Genomic DNA, 13059 nt, shown 5'->3' on the forward strand with positions numbered 1-13059 from the left:
AACAATCAGTTTCTACTGGTAAAATCAGCTAAAGGGCTAGAATATATTCTCTAGAATAAGAATCTCATCTAAGTTAGTAATTTTACTCCATGTGAATACCATGAACAACAGAGAGAGGTGATTAGGGTGCCTGCTCACCCTAGGAGGGCTATTACTGTCTCAGATGTCTGAGTGTAACCTCACACTTGCCAGTTTAGATGGCTTGGCTTACAGGTTTTCATTCACCTCTTTCCTTGCTCCCAGGTGTGCTCTGCCTCTTCACGAGGCACTGGTGTGCCTGATTCCTGGGAGGTGACTATATCAGAGGAGCTGGGCTCTCTGTTTTCTTGTATGAAGGACAGAAAGAAGGAAGTGGAGAAGATGACACTAATTTTTAAGGTAAAATCAGCTATAGGAGGTGGGAAAGCAAAGCTGGGGTTCTATCTTGTGGTGGTTTATGAGCTTTTGGTGTTTGGAAACTGGATGGTGAAACCTAAATTTTATTTTTTGTGTAGCAAGAGATTTGGAGTGGTTGGTCTTGTGGGTGTTTAGTGGTTGAGCCCTGGTCTTGCTGTTTGCTTTGGTTTCTTTCAAGAAATCTCTTGAATATGTTCTTAAATAAAACAAGCAAATAAGGTTGTCTTAAGGGAGTTAGTGCATTTACTTGGGTGATTATATTAAGTGTGTGCTTAATTGTTCTTTTGATACCAGCCAAAGTACACAGATATCAGCTCTCAGAAACTGCTCAGTGCAGCTATCTTTGCTTTATTTTGTGAGTGAGGACTAGGGGAGTTTATAAGAGGGAAACAAAACATCAGTGGAAAGTTGCTGTAGGTATAGACTGCCTTTGTATGCAGTTAGAGTTGAAGAAGTTATAACCAGTTTTCAGGGCATTTTTATAGCAAGAGAAGTGTATTTCCTTCTGAAAGATGCCTGGTCCCCAAGCAGAGCAATAAGAAAGGTGTGGGAAACACCTGTGGCAGCTTCACTTAAGGCCCATAAATGCAATGAGTCAGGTATTTTGTCTGTGTACTGAGCTGGGAGCTAAAGAAAATATGTTAAAAACAGTTAAGCTGGCAAAAATAAGCCCTCTCTGCCTGTTGTTCCTGAGAGCAGAGGGAGCTGAGGTGGTGTGGGGCTGGAAGGGGATGCCCAGCTGTGTCTCCAGGAAAGGAGAGGCAGGGCTGCTCGGTGCCTGTGGCCCAGGGACAGGTTGCTGAGCACCAGGGCGGTGAACGGTTTGAAAATGAGGAAGGGGTGTTGTTGCAGGGTATGAAATTTCTTCTGGAAAGAAGGGTGTGTGTTGTGGTGAGAGCACAGGGAGGTCGGGCAAGAAAGCTGTAAACACCTCTCCAGCCAGGCTGTTTCCTTCCCTGTTCCCCCTGCAGCACTGGCCTCCCTGCCATCCCCAGCAAGAAGAGAAGTGAGAATTAAAACCTCGTGCCTTTGGGGGTGTTGGTGTCCCTGCTGCACCTGCTCAAGTGCTGAACAGCAGGTGTTTGTGGCCACATTGGTGCTCCTGCAAGGAAGGGAAGAAGGGATGAGCCTTGCCCAGGGTGGCTGAACGATATTTGGGGTGCTGGAAAAACCTTGGGTGTTGCAGAGATGCCCTTCAGGTCCCAGCAGGGAGACACTTGAGTACAAAGACTTTTCTTGTGTTTGCTTGCTGTAGACCCCGGTGTTTTGCCCTGCCATCCCCCTCCTCCCCCCAGAACAAAAACCCCACGGTGTATCAAACCTCATTTTCTCCAAGTGCCTTTCTAAGTTTAGTTTTCTCTCCTAATTGGATGCCAAGATGGGGGAAGGGGGTGGGGGGAGAGAAATTGGTTAATTGATTAGTAATTTAGTCTCTGGTGATATGCTTATTTAAGAAATCTGCCGGAGTTATATATGTCAAATGATTCACATGAAAACAACATCAAGTGAATCATATATAAAAATGACATAATTGCTATTAAACTTAGAAGCCATATGTGTGGCTGAGGAAATTACTGGCTTTAGCAACTCTTTTATATTTCTTCCCAAAGCCAGTTATACTCCTCTGAACAGAGAAAGCAACTTTATGTGTAGGAAAATAGTCCCTATGAGTGTTATTTGGGGATCTGTTAATTCAAGGAAGTAGGTGCATATTCCAGCACTGCAGGAAAAGAATCAAAATTGGGAGTGTTGGGAAGCTGAGAAAGGGGTCTGTCGCTTCTTCCTTTTCTCATCAGCGAGATTAAACGCCGGCTCTTGCAATATGCACCATCTGAGATTTTATTGCTTTCTGTTATTTTTAGTACTAGGAGGGAGATTAAATGAAATCCGGGATTATTTCAGACACTGTTAAACTTTTTATTGCTCATTTCTGCTGCCAGGCTCAGGCTGACCCACTTGGGTGGGTCACTGCAGAAAGTGGGGTGTCCAGACAATTAATTCCTCTACCTATATGTAGCCTTATGGAAATGCACCAGCAAAAGTAAATCCAGCTATTAATACAGCTATTCTTTTATTTGACTTAAGTCTCTTCTCAGAAGTCTGTTGTGTGCAGAACTCCACATGTGCAAACAGTATTTTACGTGTGGCTCAGCATCCTTGCAGACTCTGTGGCATCACAGGCTTGTGTCGCTTCCCTGGGTGTTTTGGAAGCTTATTTTTATTTATCTCTTTAAGGCCGCTTGAAATAAACCTAAACTGATTAAATATTTTGCATTTCTTTATCAGGAGATTAATAACTTTGGTTTTTATTTTTTTTTTTTGAGCATGTTTTTACTTCAAATCCTTACATTAAAAAAAATTTAGCTTGATACAGCTGACTTGCTGCTTTTTACTGGTGGTTCCTTCATTTTTATTCCTTTTTATAGGGTGGTGCCTTTTCCATTAGTCACAGCCCTGGACACGTTGATATATGCAGTAGGGAAGGCTTTAGGTGCTGGTGGTGATGAATAGCTGCTGGAGCACTCTCCTGCAGTTAATCTTGGCAGGAAGGAGAAATTCTGGTCTTGCTTCTGCAGGTTGCAGAGGTCTCTCTTGTCTTCAGGGTGGGTTTTGTCGGTTCACGAGCGTGCCTGCCAGCTGGTGCTGGCACAGTTCTAGCCCAGGACATCAGCAAGTCCCCCCTGGTGAAGAGGAGGGGTGCTAGCCAGCCATTCAGCCCTGACAGGGTGCCTGTGTCATCATGGAGCATCTATTGTGGCCTGTGTGATGTGGAGAAACCCCCCAGTACTTTCTGTAATTAGCTGTCAATAAATCAACTTCTAGAGGCCGCATATTAAAGGTTAACATGTCGTTATAAGCTGTACTCTGTTATGTCTGGAGTAACATTCCCTGTATTTTGGGCACTCTGAGTGTCCCATGGTTTGTCCTCGGCCGCCAGCCTGGACACACATCGTTTGTCCTGCAGGCCTTTGCGCTGCCCTGGCACAAACAAGTTTGTCGGGAAAGTGGGGATTACACTGTCCTGAGCTGGATTTTTCCCCTGCTGCATGTCTGTCTAATCTTGCTGTGGAGTCACTGATGTAAGAGGAACGAGCTCGGACTGGAGTGGGCAGTGAGCGCGTCTGCGATGGGAATAACGATTTATTCCATAAACACGGAGCGCTGAGGGAGCCCTGAGCTCTGACTCAGCCCCAGCTTGGGAAACCCAAACCTGTCCCCTTGCCTGTGCCTGGCAGCCCCTTCTTTCCCCTCAGACCTCCAGCCTTTCACCAAACACGATCTTGGAGCTTGTCTCTGATACGAATCTAGGACTGAACTCCGCAGTAAACACAAAAGGCTTTTGTTTCAAGGGGTTAATGCAGCTGGTTTGCTTAATTATTCAAAGGAAAGAGATGAGTTAGGTAGGGAGCCACAGAGTGACCAACGTTTCTAAAGAATAATTGAACTTGCTGTAAATTTTCTAAATGGAAATAAATCTGTGTGGAGAATTGGTATCAGCAGTTGCAAAAGTCACAAAACTTTCTTTTCTTTTTTCTTTTTTTTTTTTTTTTTTTTTGATTTTGGGAGCTCTTAGTCATTTTTGTCTGCATCCAGGTTCACAGCTGAGTCATTCCTTCTGCTCTTCTTCCCCTGGTGACTTTTCCATGCTGTTTCATTTTTCCCAGATAGATTTACTGGAGTAAGGCTATGCTAACCACACTGCAAGCAGTAAAAACAGCGTGTGATTTCCTCGGGAAGGAGAGAACATCCTCTGTGTTTCTGGGATGTGTATCCCAATCACATGGAGGTCTGTGCAGTGGGGAAATGCATCAGGATAAAATGTGGGAGAGGCAGATGCCATCAGTGTCACTGGATTTACCTCCAGCTCTGGCTAAAGAGGAAATGATGAGTAAATGTGTTGTAGTCTTTGCTTCTTGCAGAAGGCTGAAGAGGAGCTGAGGGACCCAGTGTCAGGAGCTGCTCTTGCACATTTTGTGTTTTCACCTTGTTTGGGATTGGCACAGCACAGGATGGCCTGAGAGAGACAGAGCAAAACGCATTTCAGAAGAGGAAAGGGGCCTCCATATAATGAAGAGTTCAACTGAAATAAGTGTGGGGAAAAAAAAATTATTTCTTTGCATGCCAGATTTCTTGCTACTTTCAAGCTAATCCTTTCAGTTCACTTCAATACAGCCACTGAAGTAGCTTAGAAAAAGAGAGAAAAAGATCTTTGATATGCTAGATCAACCAAAGTTTAAAAAATCTCTCTTTGTATGTGCCATTTATAATGCAAATCTCAAGTTGGCATTTTAGTTTCACTTACTGCTGTTACTGAAGTACCTTGGAATACAAAGGCTGGCGATGGAGGGAGATCCCAAATGACAGAGTGCCTTTAATAGTTCAATAATAAATGAAAAAAAAAAATTACATTTCCTTATTTCTGTAAATACCTTCTACCTCTGTAGTGTGTAAGGCACAGGGAAAAAGAGCATCTTACTATAGAGGGTCTGAATTAAAAACTAATTTGAATTTAGCTTTGGTAGTGCTTCCCCAAAAGGATTAGACTCTGGCTGGGGTGGGGTTTTCCTCCTAGCAGGAGAAAATGTAAGTGTTAACTCTGTTTGCTTAGGCAGTGAGCAACCAGTTAAGTTTTCTTTTGGAAAGAAGCCTAATTTCTAAGAGTCGCCTTCCCAAATATATAACCTGATTTCTTTCCCCTGTGTTCCCAACATTTAAGCACTGATTAAATGTCACCAAAGATAATAGGAGAAATGCTCATGACGGCCAGGCTATTTTAAAATAGCATGGGCATGCTTAAAGCAATAAGTAATTTTGCCTCTGCTACACAGTGTGTTTAATGCATATTTAAATTAAACTGTAGACAACTTTGAGCAGGCTGGATCAGGAAATGAGTTATCTTTCTAATTGGGGATATTTTGGGATTTGCCCTGCTGCATTTCACAGTGCCACTGTGTGGAAGGTGACTCTTAAATGGGGTGATTGTGGGTTCCTGTCACTCCTCAGAGCGGGGATCTTGAGATTATCCTGCCTGATTTTTGGATCCCTGTATTTTGGTATTCTAGGGACAGTGGGGGATCTTGGTCTGTAGCTCATAATCCAGCCCCGTGCTCTGTTTCCAAACCAGAATCAGCCTTCACTCTCTGCTTGGTTGCCAGTGTGCCTTTGTCTCCACTGAGAAATCCCTATGACATCAGAGCTGAAGGATATTTCAGGGTATTTTCTGGGAGTCAAAGTGTCAAGACTAGATGTTTAGTTATTAATTTCCCCCCCCTTGTGTTTTTTTTTGGTTTTTTTTAACTGCAAGCATCACTTAAACCTTGACTATAGCATATGCTGCACTGTGTCCACCAGAAGTGCCAGTCTGATTTCAAGGGGTTTGGAAATATTTCATTGAATCTGGGAAATGATGGGTGCAAAAAAAAAAAAAAGTGTCTCTAACTAAGCTGTTACTGATTATCTGAGTGCAATGTACAGATTAAGGGTCTGATCTAAAGACCACTGGGGTCAATTGACTGGAGTGGACTTTGAATCAAGTCTTACGAGTGTTCAGTGAATGCTGTGGTGGAGGGTGCTGGAGATGAGCACAGCACACTTTCCCCTCCAATAAGCCTGAAATACTCCAGCTCAAATTCTAAAGCAGAGCTGGTTTTCTGGCTGTTATTGAGAACCCCTAAAATTATTGCATACAGAGTGTTTTTAATATGTAATGTGAGAAATATTCAGCTGGGAGCAGAGATTATTTGCAGCATCTCAAGAATGTGCCTTTCCAGGTGTAGGAATGGGCATTTCAGGGGGTTTTTTTTCAATTTTTTTGGACAAAAGGGTGTTTCATCAAACTCTCTGCTCTTCAAAATTCTATGATCTAAATCCTTTAGATTACATGTTTTCCCACACGGCAGTGATTCTATTGCCTTTCTCAGGCTGCTATGGAAAAACTTGAGGGGAAAAATATAAATAAAATATGCCCAAGCATGCAAGTCAATGATCTGTGTGTTAAGCCTATTGGCACATGCAGGACAATTTTATTGCATGACCTACTGGTTAAAAACATCAAAAATATAAGTCAAGTCATTTGAAGAACTGCTGTTTAGTGAGTTAGAATGAATGAAGTCTTTATTGAGTACACGCTTCCAGATTCATCACTGCTTCTGTTCTAGTCATGCCCTATCCTAGTCTTAACTGCCCCAGGCAGTCTTTTTGAGGCCACTTGACCTGCCAGTCATATTTCAGAAACTACTGATACGGTTCCTGATTTAGTTTAGATTCCAAACAGGCTAGCTGCTGGATTACAGACTAATGACCCATCCGATGCTAAAGGCAAAGGCTTAAAGTGCTCTAGTGAATTAAGCCTCAACATTGTCTGAAGGGAAGAATTTATTATGTCATTAAACTTGATTCAATAAGTTTCATTTCTTTAGATGCATTGCACTAAGCAAGAAGTCAGGAATTAGTGGGAGGGAGAGATACCATTTTGATTCTCTTCAGGTAAAGCATTGCTATTCAAGTAGAGCAGCAAGGGATGCCATTTCATAGAATTTTGGCTGTATTGCTAAAAACAATAGGTTGAGAAAACTCTTCATAGCTGATTAACTAACCATGGACTCCTCAAACTGGGTTCACTTGAATATATGCTTCACTTGGTAAATACACAGCAAAGTGAGGCTTGCCTGATTTGATGAGACCCTTGGTGAGGTTTCAGGGGCTTTCCATCAAATATCAAAGCCTCAGTGGTGTAAAGATATTAGTAGCAAGTTATGGATGGCACTGGGATTTAATGCAAAACTTAATACGAGCACATAATGTGATGAGTCAAACGGGGATTGCAGCCTGCCTCGGAAGACTATAACAGTGATCTGAAGGAAAAAGCCTGCATAATGCAGAGATCACTTTAAAACATTAAAAAAAAAAAATTAAAAAAAAATAAACATTTGGTGTTTTATCTATCTGCATATGTCTCCTAGTTGTGTTACAGCAACAGAAAAAAAAAAGTGTTTATAAATAATAACAAAGAGTCTTCAGGAAAATGTTAGGATTTCTGCCTGTGGCTTTGTCACTCATCTCTCCCAGTATCTGATGGAGCTTGTTTGAGTCCTGCAAGATGTTTTTATCTTGTAGAGGTGGTCACACAAGAGAGTGAAGCAAACAGGAGAGAAGCAAAAGGCTAGAAAATGTGATTTTTACTGGCATTCTTTTATATCAGACAGTAAGATGGCAAGAGTGTATATTTTTGGGTTTCAAAATTAATTTAAATGTGGTTAGATTATCATTTTAATAAATTATGGACCTTATTACAAATGTTGAGTTGCACTGAAATATTTTGAACCGTATATATTTATATGACAGCAGGTCTGGGATTAGGATTTTTTTTTATTAGATGATTTTAATCACTTTAATACAATTCATAATCAAAGGGAGCATTTAATATTCTGGTCTTAAAATGAAAATTGACCTAATGGGCTGATTGTCTCAGTCTTTAATGGAGACTATTCTTTCCCTAAAATGCAATAGCTTTTCCTTGGGAGTTAAAGAAGTGGTAAAGGTCACTCTGATTTATGTTCATACACAGCTCTACTTTTTTCCTTTTCTCCAACACACTGGAAAGGCAAAATTCACTGCTGTGTTAAAACCACTTTCCACTGTGATCCAAATGATTAAATCCTGCAGCTATGTCTGTATATACACGCACTTATGAATTCATATTTATCTTTAGGCTTCTAATGAAAAACATATATAATTTAACTGACCACTGCAAGATCTTAATCTATAGGATGGGCTTCTGAAGAACTAAAGCTGGGAAATTCATAGGACTCCAGGAGATTCAGCAAAATATGTGAAGTGTTTTTCACCTTCTCCTGCTGTTAGAACATTCTTAATTAATGTGATAGTACTAAGTAGGTGGCCCAGGAGTTGTCTTAGACCAGTATGAAACTCAGCTTTACCTGGTTTATGATGGGTTTTGTGTAAGTGTTGTGGACAAAAAAGTTCTGCTGGAAATCAAGGAAAAGGATGTATTTAGGACATACCAGCACAGCATACATCAGCACAAAAACTTTTAAAACTTTGTGTCGGAACTGGAACGGGCATTTCAACTGCCTAAAGTTAGTAAAAAAATTTTGAAGGCCTTCACTTGGCGGTTGTAAAACAAATGTTGGAGTCTTGGAAGCTGCTGTGTAGTGGTGTTGAAGTGAGATTTTTCTACCATCCCTTGTGATGGCGTGTTTTTTTCTGGGCCCAAAGTGACGTCACCCACAGTGCTCTGCGTGGGCATCCTCAGCCTTGGTCGTCTTGTCCTTCTCCACTGAAAATGTCAGGAGGATCTCAACTGGCAGTTTGAAAATTAAACAGACTTCAGCATTGTGCTGAAAAGGCAAATTATGCTGGTTAAATATGAAAGGGTGTATATTTATCTTCAGGCGTCAGCTGTGGCATCTTGTGCTGGTTGTCAGAAAATGTTACCCCCAGCTGGTGCAGTAGGACCCCGTTTCTCAGCATATTCTCCCCATTCTGCTGCTTCTGGCCTACTATGTGTAAAAACAGCTTGCTGGAGTTTGAATTACGGGAGTTTCGAATTTATGGGACTGCCCAGATACCCATGGTGTCTCTCTTTGTAAGCAGTTCCCCCAGGAAGGAGGGGAGGAGAGGGATGAGGAATGAAAGAGGAGAATGTGGAGCCACAGGTGGCCTCAGCGTGTGCTCCTTCTCCTTTTGTGAGCCAAAACTCTTGACCAGTCCTATAGCTGGTGTGGGGAAGGCCATAAATGCATTAGAAACTGCCCCTCTCACCCCCAGAAATCTCTGAATCTGAAAACATCCGTTTCTCCTTTTTTTTTTTTTTTGCATTGATTCTGATCATAAAAATGAGGACCTGAATCCCAGGAGATCAAACTCCACATCTGATGAGTGGCTCCATGCAGTCTCGGCACAAACTCTGTCAGTTTTCCCAAACTGCATAACAGGGATAATATTTAACCAGCCTGTGGGGGCATTAAGTGATTATTGCCTCTGTTAGAACCATGTTTTATTATCAGCCCTGTGTCTGTTCCTGGCTGACCTGGGCAATGTGTCCTTGCCTGCTGTGGTGTGTGGCCAGAAAGTGTTGTCAGGTGGCAGGGATGTGAGACAGACTTGGAAGTTGGGGTAGCAGAGTATTAGTAAACAGTAAGGGGGGTTTTTCACCAGGCTTTAGCTTCATGTGCACCTTTACCTATCTTGTACGGGGAATAGATACAATCTGAGGCTGCTGGAAAAATTATAACCCAAAATACCAGATTTTTCTATGAATATATGGATGGAGAAGAGAGCAGGGCAAATCTGCCTGAAGGCCACCTCAAAGCCTTCTTTCTCTCTTCTAAACCTGTCCCATTTCAAACTGCATTTGGAAGTTTTAACCCAGACTTGTCATTTTTCACAGTGTTACAAGTACTCAATCATTTCTCTTCTTTGACTGCTAAACATGTGTCCTGCAAAAGAAACACGCTGAAGGGGAAGGAGAAAATTTCTTTCCAGTTTAATGCTGTCATCACTCCGTAGCTCAGACTCTGTTGTGCTATGAAAACACAGAGTATAAAGAGTTCTGCTAACGAATGTGAATTTGACTTCTGCGTGCAAGTGGTGTTGTTCTTTATGGTGTTTCTTCAGCCTGTTCTGAAGATACTATTCCAAAAATAACTTCAGGTTTAGAGTGCTTCGAAAACGATAGCTTTCAGGAAAGATGAGATTCAAGTTCTCCCATTTTATAGAAGGTGAAATTGAGGCATGAGGAGCCACAGCTGGCCAATATATATATATTTTTTTGACATTATCTGATAACTGAAAAGGGTGTACCTTTGGAAATTCAATTTGCACGCTGTTTGTATAGGAGAAAATATGGATTTAATTGGTCTCCTGCTTAAGATAGGTTCTCCTTGTCTTCTTTTTAATTGCTTCAAATTTGTGAATTTATATATATATATGATTGATGTGTATGTGTACTTGGCACTTGTTTGATAAAGTTTGTGTGTAGTATTTTCTATAGTTTCTATACTGCAGCCCTTATTTTTTCTGATTTTTTTTCAACAATGTCTTGAGGTATCTAATTAAAACTTGTGTAGGTTTACAAAGCTGGACAGTTTGGTTTAAGGGAAAGAGCAGGGTAAAACCCCACATTAGTCTGTGTCAGGTGGGGTTCCTTTCCCAGCTGCAGTTTATAGGATTATCACTGGGTCTTAGCACTGGGTTACAGTGCTAAGTTACAAGTTACAGTGGCAAAATGTGTTGCTCCTTTTTTGCAGTGGATGACTTTATCTTCCAAAAGGGAGTCTCAGTTACCTATTTCAGAACGCTTCACTTGGCCCCAGGTATTTCAGGTAGATTAATAGCCTGATGTGACGTGCCCAGTGTGAAATCAGTGATGCGGTGGTGTTACCTTGGATGCCATAGGTACAAGGTACAAACTTCATATTCCTGTTTTCCTCTTGCTTGCATTCCATCTTCCACCTTTTGGTAAATTTTAAACATGCATTGAAGCTCGAGCAAGATTGGGTTTGCTTGCAAAAATTAGTGCAAACCAGTCACTGACAAGGGGAACAGGTAATTATTTTCAAGACTAGAATGAAGTGTCAAGGAGTCCTTAACTGTTCCAGGAACTTTTCTTCTGATTTCTTTTAGTAAAATATCCATTAATCAGACACAAAGCTGGAGTATGACATACATTCTGTTTATCTGCACATTGATCTTAAATATGTTGGCCTCTCCTGTTACCTTTGTTTGCTTCCTGGCCCATGATCCCCCGTGGATGGTAATAAAGAAAGGCATCTGACAGACGGATAATTCTGTGAGCATAACATCCTCATGGCAAAGGAGTGTCTGGAAGTTTCTAGATATGGCCTTCTGGCCACAGGCTGGTTTGGTGTCCACAATACAGATGTTAGACTATGAAATCTGAATTTGGACCCGAGTCTGTATGATCCTTGCTCAGGGGATGCCATGGCCTGAGGGTGCTGCTCTCAGAGGACCCCATGGGATGGTAAAGGTGGCTTCACCTCACAGGGAAATCAAGGGGTGCAGAGACTCACATTTTTAGGTGGGTTTGGGTAGATAAGTAGTTTCATGATTTAGGTTGGCTACCAAAACCCTTGCATAAAACCTGACCCTCCAAAGGACCCGAGTGACTTCAGCTGGCACATGGAGCTGCAAACAGGGCGGTCAGTTTGTCTGACCCTGGGCTGGCAAGTTCACTTTCTCTGGCTCTCCCCTCTCTCCCCTCCCTTGCCCCTCTGGGCAGCAACTCAAAGCTGGAAATCACTTTAGAAAGTAACACTCCTAGAAGGATATTTCCATTTAAGTTCATGAGATCAAATGCTGGTTTTGATTACAAAAGAGCAAACCTATTGCCCTCCACAGGGTTGTGTTGATGTAATACAGCCATAAAAGAGCACAATTTGTTTAGCCTAGCAACAGTGAAGACTAAGAGGGGTCATGATTGCTCTGTGCTTAAAAAAAAGGGGGATGTAAACACCAAGAAGGGTTGAGTGGTCTCAGTTAAATGACAATATTGGCATGAGAACAAACGAATATTCAAGAGCCATAAATAAAATCAGCCCCAGATTAAGTCCTCCAATTATCTCAGTTCTGGAAAAAACTTCCCATGGAAGTTACGGGGTTAACAAAGTTAGCAGGTTTTAAGATGAAGCTAAGTAGTTTATGGTGTATTTTCCTTGAGCATTATATGATGAGCTTTCCTGGGATAGCAAGGGACAAGGCTCTCACCCAGAACTGAGAGAGATTTCCTGTGTTTCTATAAGCAAAATTTAGCCAGTCTGGCCTGCAGTACTTCGACTTCAGAAGATATGTTTATGTGAACCCTTTTTGTTGAGCATGACTGAGGATGTCCAAGCTTCATTTCCCAAATAAGGTGGTGGATTTGCTTTCTTCAAAGCCTGTCATCCTTGTATAGTGTGCAAGTATAGGTGTGCTGTATTTGATGAACAGAAATAATTTGATCTTTGCCCCTTTCTCTTGAGAGGCAGATGGGTTATGCTGATATCTCCCTTTGGTAGGGCTGCCAAGCTCTGGCTGATGTTAGGATGCCACTGCTCCCTGTGTGTGGTGGGAGTGACCCCCAAGGTCCTCCATGTGGGGCTGGGACACCATGTCCACATTTGTGCCCTGTTGGGGAGCTGGGAATAGATTACAGACAGTTTCAACTTTAAATTTCCTTGCTCTCTTGGGGGTGAAATATAATCCTTGCCCTCGCTCTAACACATCCTTTGTGGTTTAATTTAAATGGTGATTTTTACCGTGACATGTGATGCTCATCTGCTAACCCTTTCCCCAATATGCTCAATTTAAAGAAGCATCAAATCTCGGAATGCGCCTCTATCTATGGACAGAGAAGCGTGCTATGAGGTAGTTTACCTACTTAGGTTGGTACCTAGGAGCTTGTAAACAAATTCATAAATTTGTCATGATGATTGTAGTGTTGGCAAACACAATGGTTGATCATGTTATAAATGTTTATCAACACCCGCACTCACCCACCTGCTAAGAGGTGCTACGCTTTAATGAAATTGTTTGAATATCAAGGCTGGTTGCTAAGATACAATGTTCTTGTTACCAGGGATGTGATGCTTACAGATTTCTGTTATCAAATAATGATTAGAGATGTGCTAACCTCAAGGTGCT

At 41.8% G+C, this 13059-nt stretch overlaps 1 long non-coding RNA gene across 4 annotated transcripts in view; it reads left to right on the forward strand.

Annotated features, from left to right (window-relative positions):
• Positions 1-223: 223 nt before the first annotated feature.
• Positions 224-13059, forward strand: part of LOC111932339 (uncharacterized) — a 105401-nt gene continuing 92565 nt past the window's right edge. For 2 of the 4 annotated variants that reach the window (XR_015289210.1, XR_015289208.1), the window contains exon 1: positions 247-378. This is a non-coding gene — a long non-coding RNA (uncharacterized LOC111932339). Of the gene's footprint in view, positions 379-13059 lie in introns of all 4 variants that reach the window. The other 2 variants (XR_015289209.1, XR_015289212.1) reach the window with 2 other exon arrangements.

The sequence above is a fragment of the Cyanistes caeruleus genome, chromosome 7 (genome assembly GCF_971803275.1).
Source record: "Cyanistes caeruleus chromosome 7, bCyaCae1.hap1.1, whole genome shotgun sequence".
Classification (NCBI taxonomy): Eukaryota; Metazoa; Chordata; class Aves; order Passeriformes; family Paridae; genus Cyanistes; species Cyanistes caeruleus.